Raw genomic sequence first — 26,004 nt, 5'->3', positions numbered from 1 at the left:
TTGGTTTGATCCAGCCATGGCTATTGTAGGCATTTGTAAGTGTATCAACAAATGGTAAGTCTCTCTTTACCTTTCAAATAAACAAATAAATAAAAATTTTAAACAGGAATTTTAATTCTGTTATATGTATGCATTTCAGAGACTAAACTGAATATTATGGTAAACAAATTTTCTAGGACAGTAGCTTTAACTGAAATCTGATATATTTTTTAAAAGCCAAATTTTAGATTAGATACAAAAAAAATTTCTACACCTACTTCTAATTTCTCCCAAATGGCATATGAGTAAGTTTATGTGAATCTGAAGATTTCACCTTGCAGATAATCCAAGGGTACTGATTGTGTATTGGATCAAGGCACTCCATCCAAACCCATACTTTGATTTTTTCATATGTCATATATCATGGCTCATAACTTTTGAAATATTTAATAAGTTTTTAGAGTTATATACTAGATAGAAGATAGCATTTCATTACACTGAGGGGGGAAATGAACTGGGATTGTACATTTTTCTTGTACTTAACATGTAAGCTGGCACTCTCAAAAAGGGTAAATGTTATTTACCAGCATCTCTACCCTTGCATACACACAGCACACAGAAACACGAATGAAGCACATCATTTGTTTCATATGGCAATAACTGTCAGAGTAGAAAATAAATCTTAGTAGCCGCACATGTTTTTAAAGTTTTGCACTGATTAACCAGAACTCTGGTTAAAATCAGTTTGTAATGGGCATATTTTTGCTTAAAACATTTACAGATTCAGAAAAGAAGAATGACTTGGGGAAAATTGCAGAAGGTTTGACACCTGAAGACTTGAGTTGAAAATCATTGCAATTTGCCACTTCCATGGTCTTCTAAGCCAATTCTCTTTTCAAGTTCAGATTCCTAATCTATAGAATCCATGCATGATTGTTGCAAACAGAAAATTGAGAGAATTTAAAGTACAGATGTGGGAGAGAGAAAATAAGTTTAGTAATAATACTTACTATTGATAATATCAAATAAAATGTACCATGAGTGAGATTTAATTAACTGAAAACAATTTTTAAGGATTTACCTTAGTTTTTTTGAAAGGTAGAGTGACATAGAGAGAGGGAAAGATAAGGAAAAAGACATCTTCCATCTGCTGATTCACTCAGGAAATGGTTCACTCCCCTCAATGGTTGGGCCAGACCAAAGCTAAGAGCCTGGAACTCCATCCAAGTTTCCCACATGGGGAGCAGGCAGGACCCAAGGACTTGGGCTGTCTTTTGCTGTTTTCTAAGGCACATTAGCAGGGAGCTGGACTGGAAGAAGAGCAGCCATGACTCGAACTGGGCTTCAAATGGAATGCAGGCTTTGCAGGTGGCAGCCTAACCTATCGCACCAAAATGCTGGCCCCTCAACTGAAATTTTTACTGACACATTTACTGGTATTTTAATTCCACTTAAATCACTTCACTGTCAATTGACATGTAGCATTTAGCAAAATGCATCCTTCTTTTCTTAAAAAATGAAATTCATTTTATAAATGAGGTGATGCTCTTTCTACTAACACATATTTTTAAAAACTTGGCTGTGCTCACAATTCCTTTGGCCCATCAGTTAGGGTTAAGTATGCTTGCTTTTTAAGAAATAAAAGTGTTTTAGCAGGTCTGAGTGCTTTTATTTATCTCATAATATCTTTTTATAGCTCTGTTACTAAAAACGCCTCAAACTGAAGCATGTCAGGTTTTTTTTTTAAACTTTTATTTAATGCATATAAATTTCCAAAGTACGACTTATGGATTACAATGGCTTCCCCCCCATACCGTCCCTCCCACCCACAACCCTCCCCTTTCCCACTCCCTCTCCCCTTCCATTCACATCAAGATTCATTTTTGATTATCTTAATATACAGAAGATCAGCTTAGTATACATCAAGTATGGATTTCAACAGTTTGCTCCCACACAGAAACATAAAGTGAAAAATAATAGATGATTTTTTTTTAAATGATGATGAAATCAGAGCAGACCTATTGTCATGTTTAATCCCAGTGAGAGTCAAGTTGGGAATTGATAATTTTTTTTTTAAAGAGGATCAGTTTAGTATGCATTAAGTAAGGATTTCAACAGTTTGCACCCCCATAGAAACACAAAGTGAAATATATTGTTTGAGTACTCGTTATAGCATTAAGCCTCAATGTACAGCACATTAAGGATAGAGATCCTACATGAGGAGTGAGTGCACAGTGACTCCTGTTGTTGACTTTACCAATTGACACTCCTGTCTATGGCATCAGTAGTCTTCCTATGCTCCAGTCATGAGTTTCCAAGGCTATGGAAGCCCTCTGAGTTCTCCGACTCTTATCTTGTTTAGACAAGGTCATAGTCAAAGTGGAGGTTCTCTCCTCCCTTCAGAGAAAGGTACCTCCTTCTTTGATGACCTGTTCTTTCCACTGGGATCTCACTCACAGAGATCTTTTGCCAGAGTGTCTTGGCTTTCCATGCCTGAAATACTCTCATGAGCTTTTCAGCCAGCTCCGAATGCCTTTAGGGCTGATTCTGAGGCCAGAGTGCTATTTAGGACATCTGCCATTCTATGAGTCTGCTGAGTATCTCACTTCCCATGTTGGATCACTCTCCCCTTTATTTACTCCATCGGTTAGCGTTAGCAGGTACTAGACTTGTCTATGTGCTCCCTTTGACTCCCAGTCCCTCCACCATGACCAACTGTGAACTGAAACTGATCACCTGGAATAGTGAGATGGCATTGGTACATGCCACCTCGATGGGATTGAATTGGAATCCCCTGGTATGCTTCCAACTCCACCACTTGGGGCAAGTCAGCCTGAGCATGTCCCAAATTATACATCTCTTCCCTCTCCCATTCCCACCACCATGTTCAACAGGGATCACATTTCAGTTAATTTTCAACACTTAAGAATAACTGTGCATCAATTACAGATCTAAACCAGTCATATTAAGTAGAACAGATAAAAAAACTACTAAGAGGGATAATGTATTAAGTTGTTCATTAACAGTCAGTTTTTAAATATAATTTAATGACATTGTCATCTACTTTCAAGGTAAGTCAAACTAAAAAATGTTTATATATATTTTATGTATGTGTGCAAATAATTCAGGGAGAATGAAATTAAAAGATAAGTTTGTGGGGTTGTGACACAGTCTCCTTCTGCAGCACCAGCATCCCAAAACACCAGTTCATGTCCCAGCTGCTCCACTTCCGATCAAGCTCTCTGTGGCCTGGGAAGGCAGCAGAAGATGGCCCAAGTGCTTGGGCCTCTGCACTTGCATGGGAGACCTGGAAGAAGCTCCTGGCTTCGGATCTGCCCATCTCCAGCCATTACAGGCATTTGGGGAGTGAACCAGCAATGGAAGATCTCTCTCTCTGTAACTCTGCTTCTCAAGTAAATGTATAAGTCTTTCAAAAAAAAAAGTAAAAGTATAATCTGAAAAAGTACTCTTTCTTTGTAATTTATTTTCAATAGCATTTATTTTAAATGCATGAAAACTTCCTAATCTGAAGAAAGTAAGCCTACATTTGAAACTCACTATATTTAAAATATCTTTCTGAGCAGCCTTAGCTATACAGAAATATGAAGAGAAATTTTGTTGTTAATCATTGTATACAAAATAAACTTGAATGTTTATCATTGCTACCTAGTGTGATTTAAATATATTGATATAAACACCTCTACCTCTCAAATAAATGTTTTTTTAAAAAGATAAATTTATGTCAGTGTGAAGAACTTTTAAAACTATATACACTTTTGGCTGGCGCTGCGGCTCAGTAGGCTAATCCTCCGCCTTGCGGCGCTGGCACACCGGATTCTAGTCCCAGTCGGGGCACGGGATTCTGTCCCAGTTGCCCCTCTTCCAGGCCAGCTCTCTGCTGTGGCCAGGGAGTGCAGTGGAGGATGGTCCAAGTACTTGGGCCCTGCACCCCATGGGAGACCAGGAGAAGTACCTGGCTCCTGCCATCAGATCAGCGCAGTGCACCGGCCACAGCGCGCCAGCCGCAGTGGCCATTGGAGGGTGAATCAACGGCAAAAGGAAGACCTTTCTCTCTATCTCTCTCTCTCACTGTCCACTCTGCCTGTCAAAATAAATAAATAAATAAATAAAATAAAAACTATATCCACTTTTTAAATAATATGCAATTTTCATGAACTTTAAAGATTTCCAACATGCATAGCTCCAAATCTTTTGTACCCCAAAATAAAATTACACTTTAATTCCATCTTCCATGAACCCTTTGAAATCCTCTCAGATTTATAGTTTAAATATTTTAAATGTTTTAAATTGAATCATCATTTGTCACAGATGAATGTAGTCAAATGTATGCAAGTTTTTTGGTACATACATAAAAACACTTCTAGAATTTTGATCATCACTCACTAAAGAAATTTCAGAATCCTCTTTATTTAAAACTAATTTGTGTGGTGCAGAATGGGGAAATTGCTCTGACTTGTACAATTGGCCACGTTCCATGAAACATGTTCCCTGCACACAGGGAATTTCAAAGCTGAAAGCTAAGATGACATCAAACAGCTCTTGAACTTCCAGAAAATTTAACAACTGGCTACCTGAAGCCCCTATTAACCTGTTCCAGCACACTCAAGACTGCAACACTTTACTATTTCAAAAAAAATGAAATCCTGGTGTTCAAAAGCTGTCATACAATGTTGGATAGTGAGAACACGTTAAGAGAGAAATTTGATGAGTCTAAGAGGATAGGGTTACTTCTTTCACAAGTGATGCTAATGATCAGACACTAGTATTTAGAGTGGTATTCTATTTTTTTTTACATTTTAAGCTTTTATTTAGTGTGAAAGATGCATAGGAGAGTGAGGGCTTTATTTCTAGGAGAGAGATAGATCTGCGTTCACACCAAGTACCAGGAACCAGCCACGTGGAAGAGCATCCAGGCCAGGAAGCATAGGGTAGGTTGGCCTGAAGGCCATGTGCCCTATGAAGAGTTAAAATTGTATATGTGCGGGTGTAAAAAGTTAAGCTTAAGCTTACAGGTTTAAACCTTCCTGGTGCAGCTGTGAAAATAAAACAGAGTGAAGTAGCACCTTGACAGTAGGGACTCCATTTTGGAGCACTTGAGACTCCATTCTGGGAAAGCACCCCCCCACACCGTGAGACTGGTCTGAAACTATGATCTCAAATAGTCAGACAATAGCAGTGCACTACATCACCCTTGGCAATGCACAAAAACCCCCTAGCATGATTGCTCAAGCTTAAAAATAAAAAGGTTGCACCTGGGTTACCTGAGCTAATAATGAAGATGTGATTTGTCTATGTCTTAAGATCATAATTGTTGATTGTAAGATATTAGCAACTGCTTAGCAACCGTGTATTCTCTCCCCCCTCCCGATTTTGCGGTTTTTGCCTTTATAAACCCTATGCTGTAGTTCCTCAGGGCTCCTCTGTCCTTGTATGTTCAGAGAGCCCCAACATGTTGGATCAATAAATCTTTAACCCTTTGCTGGTTGCATGAGAGAAAAGTCTCTTGGAGTCGTTCCTCGGGCGGTGGGCTTTTTCTGACCCTAACACCCTGAAGGCACAGGGATGCAGACAGCCCCCTACTGGCAAGAGGCCAGGGTGACAAAAAGGAATAAAAGGGGGGATAGACACACTATGTCACAGATTTTTAATCCATTATCAAAGGAGAGTGGCTAATTAACCTGATTGGCCAGTGGGTGCTCAGATGTGGCCAGGTAGGGGCATGAGGTCACACAGGGGTGTGGCAAAGGCATGGTCTTCCAGCTCATAAGCCTAATCAATTTTAACCTGTATGCCTGTCTACTTCATTTCCCCCTCAGAGACTTCATCCCTTAATCCTAAGGGAAGTTGATAGGTGTAGAATTATCTCTTCTGTAAATGCTTCCTGCTTATGGGGGCATAGTGCAGGCTCTTCCTATGGCTCTGGAATTCTCCACATAGCCTATCTAACAAATTCGTTTTGTGAGCGGGAGCAGTCTTGGTCATTGCCAATGTCTGTGTCCCCTGCATGGTCAGTTACTCCCAGAAGTTGAGTTCTGAAACATAAAAGTTTGCTGACTAGCATAAACAAAACTGGAACAAAACCAATTATATTTGGGGTGCCCCTTAAGACGAAAACAACATATTTTTCAGATTCCCAGAGAGTGGGTAGTGATAAGTTACCCTTATGTAGATTATAACCCATTTAGCTTGAGTATAGAGAATTATAATAGAATAACTCATTAGGTAGCTTTATTCTCAATAACAGTTCCCAGAGATAATGAAGAAATGCAGGTACAGCATTTTTGCCTTAAGGTACAGCAGTCTTGATGTGACAAAGGCAAAACTTTACTTATCTTATTGCTTTGAAGAGGTACTAAGGTCTCTGATTGGCTTACAGGAATAATCAGGAATGTCTTTCGCATTCACCTGTGAATATTTAAGAGGCAGAAGTTTAATCCTAATTTAATGGAGGTAGTCATGCTCAATATCACCTGGTAAGATCCCTTTCATTTAAGCTGAAACTGATCTGAAGAGAATCTTCTTATGAATGGTTTGCTCAGGAATTGTTAATGTTGGAGTTTTTGTTAAAAACGCCTTGATTCCTTGGAACAGCTTTTGTAGCTCCCATGCCCAGCACATTGTGTCTATGTCAGAGGCTTTTTAAGCAAACACAAGGCTTAGAATCCAAATCCTGGAATCCATAACAACTTTTGTAGCTACACTTTTCAGTACAGAGTCTGCATCAGGGCCTCTTTAAAGCTGTATACAAAAGCTTGGAATTCAAATCTTGGAATCCAAATTCCACAGAATTTCATCATTCTCAGAAATCTCCTCAGCTGCCTTTAAATCGCTTACCCTATGTTAAAACATATGAGATAGAAATTTCACAGAGAGACATGTATCCAAGATTTTACATTTGAGGCACTTAATAAACTTTAAATAAATACCTAAGAATACAGGCAATGGAGCTTGACACTTAGCCACAACTAGAACTTATGATGCATAATATCACACAATAGCACAAAGTAAATCTTTGGAATTAAGTTTTACCATTAATGTTAATACTGTAGCTCTTTTGAGAACAGAGGTCCTACATGGGAAGTTAGTACACAGTGACTCCTGTTGTTAATTTAACAATTAACACTCTTATGTGTGACATCAGTGATCACCTGAGGCTCTTGACATAAGCTGCCTAGGCCATGGAAACCTTTTGAGTTTCACAAACTCCATCAGTATTCAGACAAGGCCATAAGCAAAGTGGAAGTCCTCTCCTCCCTCTGGAGAAAAGTACATTCTACTTTGATGTCCACTCCTTTCCACTGGGGTCTCACCCAGGGAGGTTCTCCACATAGGGACACTTTTTCCACGAGTCCCCTGGATTTCCATGCCTGAAATGCTCTTGTGGGCTTTCTAGCCAGACCAGAATGCCTTCAGGGGTGATTTTGAGGTCACTGAGTGTTACTTAAGGAGATTGCCACTCTATGAGTCTGCTGTAAGGACTCCCTCCCATATTGGAGCATTCACTCCTCTTTAATTTTATTTACTATTAGCAGTTCATACTTAATCCTATAGACAGGATCACTTTAAAACTTAAGATGTTAGCATTACCATCTAGCCCAAGGGGATTTGCGATCCCATATCAAGTTTTAAACTGTACCCTTAGAAGTAAGTCTGTAGGAATGTATGCAGAGCTATACAGCTTTACAGTCTCTGTAGGACCTGAGAAAATAAAAACAGACACAGGTCTTCATGACCTTAATTATTTTATTCTTAAGCATATTACATGGATACATTGTATTAGCTATAATTTCTTAATCCTTCTAGTCGAAGGGCCTCCCAATTATTAAGTGTAGATCTGTCATGGAGTCTCCAAAGGAGCAGATGTAGAACTATCCATAGTTAAATCACCTTGTGGGGCCAGTGCTGTGGTGCACTAGGCTAATCCTTTGCCTGCGGAGCCAGCATCCCATATGGACACCGGGTCTAGTCCTGGTTGCTCCTCTTCCAGTCCAGCTCTCTGCTGTGGCCCAGAAAAAGCAATGGAGGGTGGCCCAGGTGCTTGGGCCCTTGCACTGCATGGGAGACCAGGAGGAGGCACCTGACTCCTGGCTTTGGATCAGCGTAGTTCCAGCTGTTGTGGCCATTTGGGAGGTGAACCATTGGATGGAAGACCATTCTGTCTGACTCTCTCACTGCTTGTAACTCTACCTGTCAAATAAATAAATAAATTCTTTTAAAATCACCTTGTAACCTGGGGAGACAGGAGGTAAATAGGGCTAAGCTTTGGCCCAGTTATATCTCTGATCATCTACCTTAACACGTAATCTGACATCTCAGAGCTACTATACCTATTATAGAGCTTAATGTATAAAATCACACTCAGAGAGAAAAATAAGGAAATAATATTGTAAAATCTCATTCAGAGGTGAAAATAACAAACTAACATAATAAAATCCAGCTCAGAGGTGAAAGTAACAAGCTAATATAATAAAATATGATTTAATATACATTGCTCTATTAATCAGCCATGTAGTATGTGGTTGGTCATGGGGGCCACCACCTTGGGGTGGAGTCTGTTGCCCATCTTACTATGAGGGTGGAAGTTCCCATGGTGGGTCACCATCTTGGGGCATAAGTCCCACCCTCCACATAAAGTGGTATTCTAAAGTTCATCTGTAATGCTCAGAACATTTTTCTGATTCATTATTTATATTTCTTGCTGTGTTGATCTGACAAAGAATCCATTGAAATATATAAATTGCTCTGCTGAAGCCATGGTGTACAAAGAAAATCCTCAGCACTGTTGTACATAATGAAATATATTTCTTTTCAATCATATGTAACACAAGTGTACATGCATTAACAATTGCTACTCATAGATTATTGGGATATCCAGCAATGATCACCACATCCAAATGTTTTGTTCTTTAAATTAAATAATAGATATGTCCATCCCAAAGCATAGAAAAAATTATAGCACAAAGAACTTCCCTTTGAGATCTCAATATTAGAAAGCAAAAGTAGAGAAATGGTTTCACACCAGTGGGAAGAAACTACACATTTCTCCTGATTGTAAGAACATGTTTCTTTCAGGATAGATATTGGAATCATTTATAATAATTCTACACTGGTGTTACTTAAGGGATTGGCAACTCAGCTTTGGAAGTAATAGAGAATCCAAATTGGCAAGACTCAACTCAAAAGAAGCCTTGCTCAAATCTCACTTGACCACACTTTGAAGCACTGTACAATGTAGCTGAAGCATACAAGTACCTGCTCTCTAGAAAAGAGCTGTCTTACATGGGGTGAACAGAAGGGAAGTTGCCACAGGAATACACAAACACATCTCATCTTCTGGGTAGTGTGCATGGGTATTTTTGAGTAGTCAAGTTTTGTGTGTTTCTACGCATGTACTATGGCATTCCTAAAGATAAGTTTTCCTACTTTATACCTAATATTAATTACAATATCAAGGGGAATCTTCCCTACATGGGCACTTACTGCAAAACACTAAACATGAATAAGAATGTTTTTATGATTAAACTCCCTGTTAGTAGCCACAGAGCATAATTAATCTGCCCTGCAGCTCTATTGTGTGGTGATAGCTATGGGAATGAAAATGGCAACAGCCTTGTCATTTTGTGTGCTACATAACAGTTGTAATCCCTCTATTTTCTATATATTGCCAGCTTCATAGATTCCTTAAATGGCCAAATGTGATAATATCCAGGGAATCACTTAGCTGTCCCATAAATAAATATGGAACATCATCTGAGAACTGTCTATGGCATATTGAAAACATATTTTCACAACACGGTTGTACTTTATTCCAACTCTTATATTAGATTAAGTTACATCCGTTCTCTATTCTCATCTCTCTCATATACTTACACAACCAACTCCTTCTACTCTGGAATATACTATCCCTCAATTGAGGAAGAGGCTCCTCTACAACACAGAAGACTTAAGTGAGAGGAGGTATGTCAAACTTGGTAAAGTTCATGCTAGTGAAGGCCTGGAGTGTTAGAGATACTGTTCCTTACTTGATTATATTTTAATGCCTTTATTTTGAAAGAGCTCTGTTATATACTTAGCTATAAAACAATGTCACATGAAAAAAGAGTACTGCATGGAACATGATAAGGTTTCTATAATGAAGAGTTGTATAATTCAAAATTATATCTAATAACAAATTTGGCAAGGTTGCCAGGATTTTTCACTTAAAAAAATCACACTGACATACAACTAAAGTCCAGAATATGAAAAAATGATGAACGAGTTAGCAAAAATCTGTGTCCATCCTTCCTTTTGAAGGTAGTAATTTATTTCAATGGTGTTTTCTCTTTATATTCCATTGTTCTCAATCGCTATATTCACTGTGTTCAAGTGCTTACTTCAAAATGTATTTGCCACATTAAATGAAATTCTTATATAGTATTATCCACGTATCCAGTGGGTTTAAATGCATATCCACTGAAAAATAAATATAGCACATGTATTTATCACAATAAATAAATCATAGGTAAAGCTTACACTTTAATATTCACAAATAAAATTCAATATTTCAGGGGAAAGCCTTAATATAGGTATTTAATTTGTTCTAAGAAAAAAGATTTTTTTTCAAATTAGAAGAAACATAGATTCTGTCAGAAAAATGAATAATCATGCAATTCTCATAAATCTTTAACACTCAAACATACACAGAGTGGGTGTTGGAAGGACATTCTCAATGAGAATATTTACCTATAATGTAAATTTGCCTCATGAGCTCATCAGGACAGTGTCTCAAAGACATCGTGTACTTTCAAGATTAAATGGTAAGGCTGGCACCATGGCTCACTAGGCTAATCCTCCTCCTGTGGTGCCGGCACCCGGGTTCTAGTCCCAGTTGGGGCGCCGGGTTCTAGTCCCAGTTGCTCCTCTTCCAGTCCAGCTCTCTGCTGTGGCCCAGGAAGGCAGTGGAGGATGGCCCAAGTGCTTGGGCCCTGCTTGGGCCCCGCACCTGCATGGGAGACCAGGAGGAAGCACCTGGCTCCTGGCTTTGGATCAGCACAGTGCACCAGACGGAGCAGCCATTTGGGGGGATGAACCAATGGAAGTTAGACCTTTCTCTCTGTCTCTCTCTCTCACTTTCTAACTCTGCCTGTCAAAAAAGTTTTAAAAAAATAAATGGTAAGATAGTCCAGACATGCAGGTCATAAACAGATTTTAGTAAATTCTACAACTAAAGGCAAGGGTCTACTTTGATGGTACTATTTCTTTGTCTTCTGAAGTTACACTATTTCCTTTCCTTAGCAATCTTACGTACTCATGAAAATCCTCAAGGATCATATTCTAGGTTCCAAAAGGTAAAGAGAGGAAGCTCAATTTTATGGAACATGAAACTAAAGCTTCTGTGAACAGTCCCTACATATTAGCGGAACTTTCTAACTGTAGGAGCCAACAACAACAAGTTATGAAAAATTTCATTACAGCAACTTTCCCAAAATGTCTAGAATGTGAATTTCTCAATTTAAGAGATAACCATTTAATACAACATAAGACTTTTAAATTTTAATCAACTTCAAGAAAATAATCAATTTTCCTAGGATTACCATGAGTGCATTAGCTCGTCTTATAAAGAAATGACTTCAGAATTCTTTTATTTTTGAACTTCTCATTTTACAAACTGTTTTGAAGGGCTCATAAGACAAACTCAACTAATGGAAGCAGAATAATATCAGAAGAATGTCTTTTACTCACTTGTTGAAGTAAGGGAATCTAGTCTTCAAAATGATGACTATTACTTTGTTGATTGCATCAGGCTAGAGATACTCCTGTAGCATTCAAATCCTTCCTTAACGATGTCTGCTATTTATTTTAAAAATTAATTAATATTAATTATGTCATGATATAATATCATTACATTTATATATCAATGTGATTGTAATATTTAAGAAGTCATTAGGACTTAGTGTAATATTTGCTTCTCTGAATTATTATTAACTGCATAACTAATGAATATTCATATAAAAAACAGCTACTTTGAAAAAGAAAGCTTTATTAGCATTCTTTAGTTGAATAAAAAGAGAAGTTTGAGCAGTGCACTCCAGATGTGGGGATCGCTTTGTTTCCTTCAAATGGAGCCAGATACACATGGACAATAATTGGAGAAAGAAGAAGAAATCACATCACCAGCCTTTGCAGGAGGGACTGTGCTTGGGAGGCTCAGACGCCCCCCACCCCCTTTTTTTTTTGGAAGCTGCATCATCCTTGCTGGGACACAGAGGCAGTCAGGTCAGGCCAGAGAACTGATCTGGGTCCTTCATTGTCACTCTCAAAGTCTTACATAAAATGGTTTTTCAGGAAAAATACAGACCTGAGACAATAGTTTATTTTGCCTGGAACTACAGTTCCCAAACTGAAGAGTTACTGGCAGAAATAGAAAAGAGTTTGGAAAAAAAAAGTTTCTCTAAACTGAGATGCAGGAAAGTGCTCCTGCATTAATTCCCTGGTTCTCTGGGACCCCAATCAAGGATCCTTTGTTAAGAACCTCTCAAAGTGATGAGTCATGGGAAGTGGGAAGCTTTGGGTCTGCAGTCTACTTACCAAGGGAATTCCCTTTTCCTCGGGCACCCCCTTGCCAGCAGAGGTATAAAAAGGCAGCAGCAAGGCCTACCTGGTGATGATGAGGCATTGCCCAAGTGTGGGCAGCCAGGTCATTCACTCGCTAAGGCACAACCGCCCTGGGCTCTGGGCAGGGCTCTCACAACTCCTTGTGTCCCCCAAATATCTGCTGCTCCTGAGCCTCCCCATCTTTGTTTCCCTGTACTCTTTCCTTAAGCATGGCAACTGCTCCCAAGGCTGATCTCCTCTAGGATTCATCCCCATGTCTTTCACAATTCACCATTGTCAACATGTTACTTACCATGTGACTTCCACTCAACCCATGTTTATTGAATATTTGCAGTGGGAGGTATTCTGTTCCTCACTAGGAAACTGATGAGTAAATATACCATGTGACTTAATTAAGTAGCTTATGGAAGTAGTGGGCTTGTGTTGGGTGGAGGGTGGGGTATTGGGGGTATGGGGAATGGGGGTGGTACAGGAGGGCAAATCATGAACAAGGATAAAAATAAGTTCATAAATATCTAGTAACATCAAAGTACTGATTGAGTGACTGAAGAGAGATGCAAACATCCATTGGTCATCAAAGAAGAAAAAGGCACATACAACTGGGGAATCATGAAAAGCTTTCATGAGCAGATCAGGTGTACCACAGCTCTTAAAGAAAGGACAGAGCCTCTACAGTGGCAGAAAAGGGCTTTCCAGGTGACAAGAAAAATAAAAGCCAAAAACATGAGCAGGAGGCATAAAACAGTATCTGGAGTACAAAATACAGATGGGAGTGATGAGAAACAGATCCCAGAATGATAGGTTAAGGCCGTGCAGGGCCTTGAATGAATGAGAAACTGAGAGAGGCAGTTGTTTGTGGGCTGAAAAAGTGTTGTCACAACAGAGAGGAAGGGGGATGGCAAAAGTACAGGCATCCGATCTAGGGGACCATGGGCCCTGAAGACTAGACAGGGACATGGTGATGCTGACAAGCCATCATGAAGCCAGGAACCAGCTGAAGTCCAGCAGAGAGTCCAACATTCCGGGAAGAGTAGGGATAAATTTCACTCACCTTAAAAGACTAAAATGTTTTCCTGCCCCTTTTTTCTGCACTGCCAATAAAACTTTACTGCAAATTATATTTGGTTTGCATTTTTTTCTGTTCCAAAACCTCTAACAAATAATGAGTTGCCTATACACTTATTTGTTTGGTTTAGTGCTGTACTATATATACATATTTCTTTCCTGGGCTTCTAAAATATCCTGAATCTAATCATTAACATTTTTCTACTTTTCCATACTTTTAATAAGCAATCTCAACTCATATATTCTAACATAATTGCACCCAGGGATCTTTGCTAATGTTCAGTAGTAATAATGCCTTTTCCACCACACAAGGCTTACAGAGCAATCCTCAATTAATTCCCAACTAATCTTTATTTAAAAAAATTCACAAGTGAATAGTCCTCCTGCTTCCCACATCCGCATGCCCTTTGTTGGGGCAGCTTCATTGCACAATGTATGGCTGGAAACCCAGCAGGCTCAGATGTTTTCATGGGAGAGATGCTGCACACCCTCAAAATTCTCTACATCAGCTCTCCGCAAATCCAAGATGAATGCTTTATCCCCCCTGTCCTGCTAAAAGTGCTTCTAATCTCCTTTAGGAACTCCTTCTGCTTGTCAGCTACCTGACTGGCAATTCTGGAATTCAGACTGGAAATTCGAAAAGACTGAATCTTTTGTGAGGCTTTAAAAGTTAATGTTTCTATGTTAATTGCCACTGTCTGATTCTATTAAGCTTTCTTACTTTTCCCCTGGAAATTCTACCCTAGTTTCTGGCATGTTCCCCAACCTTTCCCAGAAAAAATGGTCTCCTCCCTGTTCCTCTAGGGGCCTGGAACTCTCCCTAGTAGACCTTACATTTTTGAATATGTTTTATTGTTTGCCTTCTCACTTCCACAATACCATTTTCTGACACTCATATCCATTGTTATGTGCATTTGACTGCATTTTAATTAGGGATCTACAACTTACTGATCTAACATCTCAGTATCTCTGAGTCCATTTGTCTTTTGATAACTGCCCAAATTCGATGTTTATACATTGTTCTCAATTAAGAATGACTTTAAGATGCATATTTGTCCTCAAATCCATGCTTGCATTTTCTTCTAAAAAAACAGCTGGTTGATGCAAGTGTTTATTTTTAAAAAGTTCTTTTGGAAAATCATGCTCTTTTATGTTTCATTTTTTTGTATTTTTTTTAACTTTTATTTAATGAATATAAATTTCCAAAGTACAGCTTATGGATTACAATGGCTTCCCCCCCATACCGTCCCTCCCACCCACAACCCTCCCCTTTCCCACTCCCTCTCCCCTTCCATTCACATCAAGATTCATTTTCGATTATCTTAATATACAGATCAGCTTAGTATACATTAAGTAAGGATTTCAGCAGTTTGCTCACACAGAAACATAAAGTGAAAAATAATAGATGATTTTTTTAAATGATGATGAAATCAGATCAGACCTATTGTCATGTTTAATCCCAGTGAGAGTCAAGTTGGGAGTTGATAATTTCTTTCTTTTTTTTTTTTTTTTTTTTACAGAGGATCAGTTTAGTATACATTAAGTAAAGATTTCAACAGTTTGCACCCCCATAGAAACACAGTGAAATATATTGTTTGAGTACTCGTTATAGCATTAAATCTCAATGCACAGCACATTAAGGACAGAGATCCTACATGAGGAGTAAGTGCACAGTGACTCCTGTTGTTGACTTTACCAATTGACACTCCTGTCTATGGCATCAGTAATCTCCCTATGCTCCAGTCATGAGTTTCCAAGGCTATGGAAGCCCTCTGAGTTCTCCGACTCTTATCTTGTTTAGACAAGGTCATAGTCAAAGTGGAGGTTCTCTCCTCCCTTCAGAGAAAGGCACTTCCTTCTTTGAAGACCTGTTCTTTCCACTGGGATCTCACTCACAGAGATCTTTTTCCAGAGTGTCTTGGCTTTCCATGCCTGAAATACTCTCATGGGCTTTTCAGCCAGATCCAAATGCCTTTAGGGCTGATTCTGAGGCCAGAGTGCTATTTAGGACATCTGCCATTCTATGAGTCTGCTGAGTATCTCACTTCCCATGTTGGATCACTCTCCCCCTTGTTTATTCTATCGGTTAGTGTTAGTATGTTTCACTTTTAAAGATGCTTCATTTTTTTATCATATTTAGTTTCTCTTGGTGTTGGAGTTCTCATAATCTCTTGTTCTGTTGAGAAGGTCCCTCTTTCAGCAGATGAAGATTAAGAAGGATGGTCCTTATGTCTAGACCAACAGGACACTTTAGAGGAAGGAAGGGTTCTGCACTTGCATTATCCCATACATTAGCCACACACAGCTATGGTGTGCATGGAATGTGGTTCATTGAATCAACAGATTGCATTTTTAAGTTTACCTAATTAAAATTTAAAAAGCCTTAAGTGGAAATCAGTTCCCTTACTACACAGCATGAAAGAGTATTATAATGGAACAAGCAGGAATGTTTGTGTCCCAGGTGGATTGAGCACCTGGTTTGCAGTCACTGTTGCAGTCCTGGCTTCACTTCCAATTCCAGCTTCCTGCTAATGTATTGGGAGGCAGCAGGTAATGAATGAAAAACTTAAGTCAGGGCCACCCACACAGGAGACCTGGATGGAGTTCCAGGCTTCTGGCTTTGCCCTGGCCCAACCCCAGCTGTGGCAGCCATTTGCAGAATGAATCAGCAAACAAGAGATCGCTTTCTGCCTGTGTCTGTCTCTCTGTTCCTCTTTCAAATAAATAAAACAAAACAAATATTTTTATAAAAGGGAATATTACAATTATCACTGATAACCACAGATACAAGCCGTGCATTGTAGTAAATCTGTAATGCCTTGTTGGGCAGACATGTCTGAAAAGAATGACATCCAGAGGACAAGTGCTTGTGTCTTAGGACTTCTCATTGAGAAAAAAGACTCTTCTTGTCTTGGAATTCTCAACCCTGATGGTGTGTAAGAATCACCTGGGGACTTTTTGTAGGCTGACAGTGTCCCGATGAAATGATGAGACACTTGGGACTTGCACCAAATTACTGGGAAAAATGAGAACAGAGACTAGGATGGCAGAAATGAGCTGTCATTTGTCACGTGCTGAGCAACACTGAACAGGACGTGCACATGTCCCATACCCCATTCTCCCATTTCATGCTATGATTTCCATGGATTGTCAAATTTAACACATGGCAGCTCCACTCTAGATGAACTTAATTGTAATCCAAGAGGCTTCTGTATCTTTCGAAAGGACTTGTATTACTCCAGTGCTCACAAAATTTGAGAATCACTGGTTTATGAAGAAGTCCTGCTACACAGAGAATACGAACTATCTTTCCTTAAGAACCAAAGAGATCAGGAAAAAGGAATCAATAGCAAAGTCATGGAAAACAATATTTATTAAAAAAAAAAAAAACACTCATCAAGGAGCAGGCTTTGTGGCATGGCTGGCTAAGCCACTGCTGGTGACATTGGCATCCCATATCAGAGTGCAGCTTTGAGTCCCAACTGCTCTGCTTCTAATCCAGCTTCCTGTTAATGCACCTGATGGTCCAAGTACCTGGGCTCCTGCTACCCATGTGGCAGACTAGAAAGGAATTCCTGGCTCCTGGTTGCTGGCTTTTGCCTGGCCCAGCCCTGGCTGCTTTGGCTATTTGGGAAGTGAAGCAGTACATGGAAAACCTCTGTCTTTGTTTCCTTCTCTGTCACTCTGCCTTTCAAATTAGTAGATAAATAATCTTTTTATAAAAAGAAATAAAAATACTGACCAAAATGCATTGCCATGTGCATTATGTTAACTCCCTTACAGAAAATAATGGTAACTGTGTTGCACAAGTAGATTTGCCACCAACTTTCCTTTCTAGGTGGTTTATGGAACCTATCTCAGAAGATCCCATGGGAAGATTACTGATGGTCTGCCCCGCCCTCCCTTTCCTTGTACTTTATTCACTGGCCAGGCCACCCATGTGGTCATCAGTGTCCCAGATCCATGGTCCCTAATCCTGTAGCACTGTTTGACAAGGGTTAACAATAATCCTCTGCAAAGTGGATCATACAGACACAGACATCCTGGACTGAAGCAGCATCTTTCTATCAAGGTCCTCATAAAAGGGATTTTTAATCTATTTGTTAAAGCCAGTGAATTTAAAAAATTTGAAAGCAGTTTATTTTTCTTTAACTCACCAATGTTTGTGCCACTATCCAATAGTACAATGCAGCTTGCTTAATAGTCCTTATTTTTCCCAAATGTCCAATAATTTCAAGTTTTATTTAGTACTTGACATTTTAAAAAAGATGAACTGACTATATATAATGTTCAATAATGCATAAATGTATAAAATGCATAAAGCTCAACAATGCATAACTCTGCAGAGATGGCTATAGCATCTCATGTCTCATCTAAAAGTAATGCCACAGGATATTCATACATATTGGTTAATAGGAAATTGGATTTCATAGTTACCAGATTATTAAAAGTATAGACACCATATATTTTAAAATACACATTTTTAGCTTGGTTATGATAAACTTTTTAATAAATGTGCATTTATTTTTGTCCAGACTTAATAAAAATGGTAAATATATAACATATAACCAAAGGTATAAGATGTTAGAAAGCATCCATTGATATCAACCATTCACAAACACAAACAATGAGACTTTAGTGACTGTTCATCTACTTTTCCTGTGGGTTGACCAAACATTTTCCAGGTTCACCCCACTACTAAAAACGTGGATCTAGGAGCCTCAGAAAATCTCAACCATGGAGGATTCATTCATCTTCAGAGCAGCAGTTTCTATACCAGAAGTAAGATTTGCCAAACAAATAGGATTTACCTGACTCTATGCAGGTAATAGTCTTTACTACCAGCAGAAAATGTGATGAGTAATTAGGGGGTATGCATCTGACAAGGTGTCATGCAGATTTTAATAAAAACAATGCATGCAGATTGGCAAAAAGATACTGCAGTCTGTGGGTTAAAAATAAATGAATCTGGTGGGTTAAAAATAAATGAATATCTGATAGGCAACAAGAGCTAAACACACACATACACAGAGCACGTAAAACTAGTGAAATCTGGGTAATGTTGATGGATTGTATCAAAACGAATTTTCTGGTTGTGCTATTATATTGCAATTATTCAAGTTACTGCTGTTGGGGGAAGCTAGGTAAAGGATTTATAGGATACCTCTACATTATTTCTTTAAATACTGCACGTGAATTTACACTTGTTCAAAATGGAGTTTTAGTAGTGAAGTGCTAAGCAGAAACAAGTCTATTGGGCAAGGATTTATTAAAACCAAACAAAATCAATTATCAGTGCAAAAGTAATCAACTATTCAATAAAGGCTTTAATGATTGGGTTAAGAAATTCTAGATGAAAGTCTATGAATAGATACTCCAAAATTCTTATCAAAGGAAATCAGATAGTGAATACAGTATTGCAATTCACTAGGGGTTCTTGGCTAAATGATGGATGCAGAACACCTTCTGGAAAATTTCCTGAATGAATCCTTCACAGTGAGTTCTAGGTACTCACATCATGAAGTAACAGAACACTGTCTTGAATGCTAATGATGTATAATCGTGCTCTAAAGAATAATTTTGCCAGAAAAACACTGCACTCAATAAAACAAGATTACACTCAAGAGCCAGTCCAAGCAAAGTTACGTAGTGTGTCAGCGATAGATATCAGGCACTTTGTGTGTCATATGCATCAAACTTTATGATTAAACATTTGTATAACAAGTGTGGAATAGCTTCAGGTTAATGCAGAATTCTAAGAAGATAAATGATCGAGTCAATATTTTACTGTGTGGTATAGTAAAGAAATCCTACAAGATCCCACTAGGGAAGAATAAAAACAGATAAAAATGCTCAGAGGACAGTTAACTTAGGAGTTCTGTGGGGAGGGAATACATTAAATTCCAGAGACACAAAGTGGCAATAGGAATAAAATAAAGGATGATGTCAAATAGGACGAATTTGGTCCATGCTGAGTAGAATAAAGCCATGGCACTGAGGACCAAATGTAAGTGTAGATGAGAAGGAGAAGTCATCAATGGAGATCATTAATGTGAAGACATTTGGAAAGAAAATTAAAATTAGTTATGTAAAGCAGGGATTTTTATGTGTGTGTTTGGGATTTGAGTCATGATTGACGAAAAAAAAAATGTGGAAAAATCAACCCTATTTTCCACACTTGATTTTGTTTTGAGTCTTGAAAACACAAGGATCTGGGATGACCATGAGAGGTCAGAGTTAGGGTCTTTGCAGAGTTCAGTGATTATTGGAGGAGGAAGGAACAGGTGGGTCTGGTGTGCACAGGTGATGGGAAGATGATGTGGACCAGAGAGAGGGAGAAAGAAGGAAAGCATGTCTGTTTAGTGCAAACAAAATGGTCAATCATGGATATTTTTGAGCAGCTGCTGGAAAAGAAGACCATTCAATTTAAGAAACCAGTAGTTATCTAAGAATGAAGAGAGAAAGTTAAGCACTTGAGACAAGGAAGGGTTGCTTGGTATAATTGGAGCTATTTTATTTTATTACTTTATCTGGACACAAAGACAAATAAAACTATAGGTAAAATTCAATTTCCCAAAATTGCCTTAAAATAAAAAAAATTTGAAGAGGAAATAGATTCTTCAATTCATCAAAGGTTATCCAAAATATTATTCTATTTATGGAAAGTATCTCTAACTTATAATAGATCCCATGTGTATATGACCAGATATCACACATTAAAAGGCTATGAGGTGTCAAAAATATTTAGGCACTTTGTTAGCAGGAGCTAAATCACTGGAATGTTCAAATTCTGAAGCTAAGAAAATGTATCAGTGTTTATATTCATAAAACAAGGATGAAAAATTACTTAGGTAGTCATAAAACCTGATTCAGAGAATGGTATCTTACACCCAAGTAAAGCGTCAAATTTCATTGTATTCACTCAATGGCAGTAGCCAACATTTTAAATGATGCTGAGATTTATTTTTATTGGGAAGGCTAAAACTTAAGGTTTCAATAGGGGCACCGGTTTGAGTCCTGGCTGCTCCACTTCCAATCCAGCTCTCTGCTATGGCCTAGGAAAGCAGTAGAAGACAGCTCAAGTCCTTGGGCCCCTGCACCCACGTGGGAGACATGGAGGAGGCTCCTGGCTCCTGGCTTCAATATACTTCCAGTGTTGTGATAAAAGCCAATGTTTTCAAGCACAGAGGGAAGAGGGGTAATGAGCAAAACATGTTTTTTTTTTTTTCAGTTTAAGATTAGAAATCAGCTTACAGGGTGTCAACATAATGGCCTCCATTCATAGTTACTATTAAATAAAGATTAAATGTTAAATATTTAGCATCAAATTTCTAATCTGAAGGAAAACTTATATATTGTCATATCTTGCACTTAATGGTTTTCCTTTTCAAATATTTTAGAGACTTACACAGAACTGGAAAATATTCCCATTTTTATTTACATTCTTCCTTTCATTCACTGATGACTTTCAACAGTAAAGCATCTTCATTTCAAAGAGTTCTCACCCCAAAATTAATCTACTACTCCAAGAAAAAGATTCTATAGCTTTGAGACTTTTAAATTGTTCAACATTATCCTTAATCTTTGAGATGCAACAGGGTATTTTTTCTACTCTAAAGCAAATACTAAAATACACAACTCAGTAACACAGAAATGAAGAGTAAAACACAATGATGGAATATCTAGGAAAAATTATATGATGCACAATTAGTTTGAGTAAGATGTAACTTAGGGTTTAACTTTCAATTTATTAAGTGCACTGTGTACCTGTCATTCTACAATGCCAAGCATATAGACAAACACTGTTCCACAACAAATGTTTTATGAGTTGGTAGCTATAAATAAAATCTTTGCCATTTTACAAAAATCTAATATAATGCAACATCTAATAAAATTCATGTCCCTAAATCATGTCCTGTTTTGGATTAAGTTCTGATTTTTAGGAAATACATACTTATATTCACTAATTTGAAAGAACATACTTACAATATATATTGTATATCCTCCACAAAAAAAAAAAACAGCATTACACCGATTAATCAATTTTAGTTATTTTAACTGAAAGTGGGCAGTTTATACCCTGTTCCCACACTGCTTGGAGAACAATCAAATGTAATGGAAGCCAAGCAATTGACACTATTTATAGACATTCTCAGAACCACCTACTTTGTACTGATTGTTTTAAGCACCACTGTAAACTTTTGATTTTTAAGAGTCCCTTTGAAGATGTAGCAGACGTTGGCTTGCTAATCATGCTGGAAAGCATAGCGGGTTCAAAGTTACAAAAATGTTAACATATATAAATTAGTATTAAACTTGGTTATTTTCAATTGTCAATAAACTATAATGAAGGCCTAAAGTCCATAAATATTTGTTTCTGAACCCTTAAGCTTCTATGATTTGTACGTGTGTGCATTCATGTGTGTTTGTGAAAGGGAAATGCATATAAACGCGTACTGGGAAATGTTACACATTGTACTTTTAGCATCATTACTATGGATACAGATGTGAGGTTTATAAATATTTGGGTGCTTTTCAATATTTCTAGTGATTCAAATGCTGTTAGAATTTAGCATGGTCATTAACACTACATGTACAGTTCAGTGTTAGATTCAGGTGTTCAGACTTTACCATAGTTGTATGCATCATGTTCACTCTCCACTATAACTAGACAGTGATTATAAACTTCATGACTAAATGCACATGATCTCCCCAATGCATGATTTGCATTTTACTTAACACAATTTCAATTTTCCAGAGTTCAGAAATCAACTTCATTGTAGGTTTTAGAAATATTAGAGGGAGCAGGGGCAGGCCCTGAAGGGAGAAGACGGAAGTGGGTTCCTGCACTGGAGGGCAACAAGGGGAGCAGGGTCCAGCCTGAGAGGGCGAGGAGGGGAGCTGGGCCCAGGCCCTGGAGGGCAAGAAAGCCAGAGGGTCAGGCCCTGAGGGCGGGCAAGGGAGGGGAGCCTGGTCCAGGATGGTGAGGAGGGGAGCAGGGCCTGGCCCTGGGGGGTGAGGAAGGGAGAAGAGCCTGGACCTGGAGGGTGGCAAGGGGAGCACAAACCAGGCCATGTAGGGCAAGGAAGTCTGGCCCTGGAGGGTGGAGAGGGGAGCAGGGAAGGACCACAGAGGGCAAGGAGGGGATCAGGGCCAATCCCTGGAGGGCGAGGAGGGGAGCAGAGCCCAGGCCCTGGAAGGCGAGGAGGTGAGCAGGGCCTGTCCCTGGAGGGAAAGAAGGGGAGCAGAGTAGGCCCTGGACAGCGGCAGGAGGAGCAAGGCCTGGCCCTGTAAGGCAGCAAGAGATGTGAGGCCTGGCCCTGGAAGGAGAGAGGGGAATGGGGCCTGCCCTGGAGGACAGCAATGCCCGTTCAAGAGGGGCATGGGGCCTGGCCCTTCAGGGCAAGGAAGGTAGCAGGGCTCGGCCCTAAAGGGTGAGTAGGGGACTGCGGTCCTGCACTGGAAGGCGGCTGGGGGAGAAGGGCTCGGCACTGGAGGGCAAGGAGGGCAGCAGGGCCCGACCCTGGAGGGTGGCAGGGGGAGCAGGGCCTGGCCCTGGATGACAGCAAGAGGTGTGGGGCCTGGACCTGGAAGGCAAGGAGGGGAGGGGGGTTCATGCCCTGGAAGGCGAGGAGGGGAGCAGAGCCTGGCACTGGAGGGTGAGGAGTTGAGGAGGGCCCAGCCCTGGAGGGCAAGGAGGGGAGAGGGGTCAGGCCCTAGAGTGTGGCGAGGGGAATGGGGCCAGGCCCTGGAAGGCAGTGAGGGGAGCAGGGTAAGGCCCTGGAGGGCATGGTGTGGAGCGGGGTCAGGCTATGTAGGGCAGCGGGTGGAGTGGGACAGGGCCATGGAGGGCAAGGAGGGGAGTGGGGCCAGGCCCTGGAGGGTGAGGAGGGGAGCAGGGCCTGGCCCTGGAGGGTGAGGAGGGGAGTGGGTCCAGGCCCTGGAGGGTGAGGAGGGCCGTGGGGCTCAGGCCCTGGATGGTAAGGAGAGAATGGGGCACAGGCCCTGATGGACTAGGAGGGAGGCAGGGCCCATGCCCGGGAGGCAGTGATGGCAGTGCCCGAGGGGAGTAGGGCCTGACCCTGGAGGGTGAGGAGGGGAGGGGGACCTAGCCCATGATGGTAAGGAGGGCTGCAGGGCCCTGGAGGGCAAAGAGAGGAGCAGGGCTGGGCCCTGAAGCGTGAGTAGGGGATCAAGGCCTGGCCCTGGTGGACATCAAGGTAAGCAGGCCCAGGCCCTGTAGGGCAAGGAGGGGAGCAGGGCCTGGCCCTGGAGGGTGAGGCGGGGAGCGTGGTCCTGCCCTGGAGGGTGGCAGGTTGAGCATGGGCCGGCCCTGGAGGGCGGCAAGAGGAGCAAGGCCTGGCCCTAGAGGGCAACATGGGGAGCGAGGTCCATGCCCTGATTGGCAGTGATGCCTGTTTATGAGGCCTGGGCTCTGTTCCCCTCTTCACCCTCCAGGGCCAGGCCCTTCTCTCCTCAGGAACAGCCATCACTGCCCTCCAGGGCATGGGCCCTGCTCCCCTCCTCACCTCCAGGGCCTGACCCCACTCCCCTCCTCTTTCTCCAGGGTTGGACCTTCCTCCCCTCCTCGCCCTCCAGGGCCTGGGGCCTTGTGCCCTCCTCACCCTCTAGGGCCAGGCCCTGTTCCCCTCAGGCATGGCCATCGGGCCCTGCAGGGCATGGGCCCCGCTCCCCACTTCACCCTCCAGGTCCAGGCCTGCTCTTCATGCCGCCCTCCAAGGCTGGACTCTGCTCCCATTCTCACCCTCAGGGCCAGGCCCTGCCCCTTTCAGACATGGCCATCACTGCCCTCCAAGGCTTGGGCCCCACTCCCCTCCTCACCCTCCAGGGCCAGGCCCACTCATCTTGCTGCCCTCCAGGGCAGGGCCCTGCTCCCCCGCTGCCCTCAAGTGCAGGACCCCACTCCCCTCCTTGCCCAAGAAGGCCGGGCCCCACTTACCTCCTCGCCCTCCAGGGCCAGGCCCTGCTCCACTCTCCTCCCTCCATGGCTGGCTGGGCCCCGCTCCCTTTGCCGCCCACCAGGGCCAGGTCCTGCTCCCCTCCTAGCCCTCCATGGCCCTGCCCTGCATACCTCCATGCCCTCTAGGGCAAGGCCCCACCCCCCTCTCTCATGGCCCTCACTTCTGTCCTGGGCATGGGCCATGCTCCCCTCACTGCCTTCCAGGGTCTGACCCTGCTCTCCTCCTTGCACTCCAGGGCCAACCCTGCTGCCTTCCTCACCCTCCAGGGCTAGGCCCCGCTCACATGTACACCCTCCAGGACCTGGGCCCACTCCCCATGATGCCCACCAGGGTCGGGCCTCGCTCTGCTACTCAGGCTCCAGGGCCCAGCCCTGCTCCCCTCCTCACCCTCCAGGGCCAGCTCTGCATCCCTTCTACCATCCCAGGCTAGGCCCCCCTCCCCTCCTCGCCCTCCAGGGTCAGGCCCCACTCCCCTCTGGCACGGCCATCACTGCCCTCCAGGGCATGGGCTCTGCTCCCCTCCTCGCCCTCCAGGGCCTGAGCCCCGCTGCCCTCCTCACCCTCCTTGCCATCCATGCTTGCTCCCCTGCTTGCCATCCATGGTGCTGTCCCCTCCATTCGTTGCCCATCAGAGCTTGACCCCACTCCCGTCCACACTCTCCAGGGCCTGACCCCGCCCCCCTCACTGCCTTCCAGGGCCTCACCCAGAAATCCTCGCCACCAACCAGGGTCTGACCCTGCTTCCCTATTCACCCTCCAAGGCCTGGCCCTACTCACCTCCATGCCCTCCATGGACTAGGACCCACTCACCTCACTGCCTTCCAGGGACTGGCCCCATTCCCCTCGCCACCCTCTAGGGCCTGACCCCGCTCCCTCCCTCGTTCCCCAGGGCTGGACCATGCTCCTTTCCTTGCCCTCCAAGGCCTAGGGTCCGATGCCCGCCTCACCCTCCAGAGCCTGGGGCCTGGTGCCCTCCTCACCCTCCAGGGCCAGGCCATGTTACCCTCAGGCATGGCCATCACTGCCATCCAGGACATGGGCCCTGCTCCCCACTTTGCCCTCCAAGGCCGGGCCCGCTCCTCTTGCCTGCCTCCAGGGCAGAGCCCTGCTCCCCCACTACCCTACAGTGCAGGACCCCAGTCCCTTCCTTGCCCTCCAGGGCTGCGCCTTGCTCCCCAACTCACCCTCTAGGGCCTAGACCTAGCTCCCTTCCTTGCCCTCCAGGGCCACGCCCTGCTCACCTCCTGGCCCTCTAGGGCCTGGAACCTGCTCCCCTCTTAACCCTCCATAGCCCTGCCCTGCATTACTCCATGCCCTCTAGGGTAAGGCCCCATTCCCCTCAGTCGTGGCCATCATTACCCTC

The 26,004-nt window shown here is 42.1% G+C and overlaps 1 long non-coding RNA gene across 1 annotated transcript; it reads right to left on the bottom strand.

The window, feature by feature from the left end:
* Nucleotides 1-1,790: 1,790 nt before the first annotated feature.
* LOC127485518 (uncharacterized) lies at nt 1,791-23,222 on the bottom strand. Its single transcript, XR_007912525.2, has 3 exons — nt 11,722-23,222; nt 7,637-8,187; nt 1,791-6,405 (listed from the first exon to the last, which is right to left on the bottom strand). It is a non-coding gene; the product is annotated as an uncharacterized lncRNA (long non-coding RNA).
* Between the last annotated feature and the right edge of the window lie 2,782 nt (nt 23,223-26,004).

Source organism: Oryctolagus cuniculus, chromosome 19 (assembly GCF_964237555.1).
Source record: "Oryctolagus cuniculus chromosome 19, mOryCun1.1, whole genome shotgun sequence".
Classification (NCBI taxonomy): domain Eukaryota; kingdom Metazoa; phylum Chordata; class Mammalia; order Lagomorpha; family Leporidae; genus Oryctolagus; species Oryctolagus cuniculus.
Note: the sequence above shows the minus strand (reverse complement) of the source record. Positions and strands in the feature narration are given on the sequence as shown.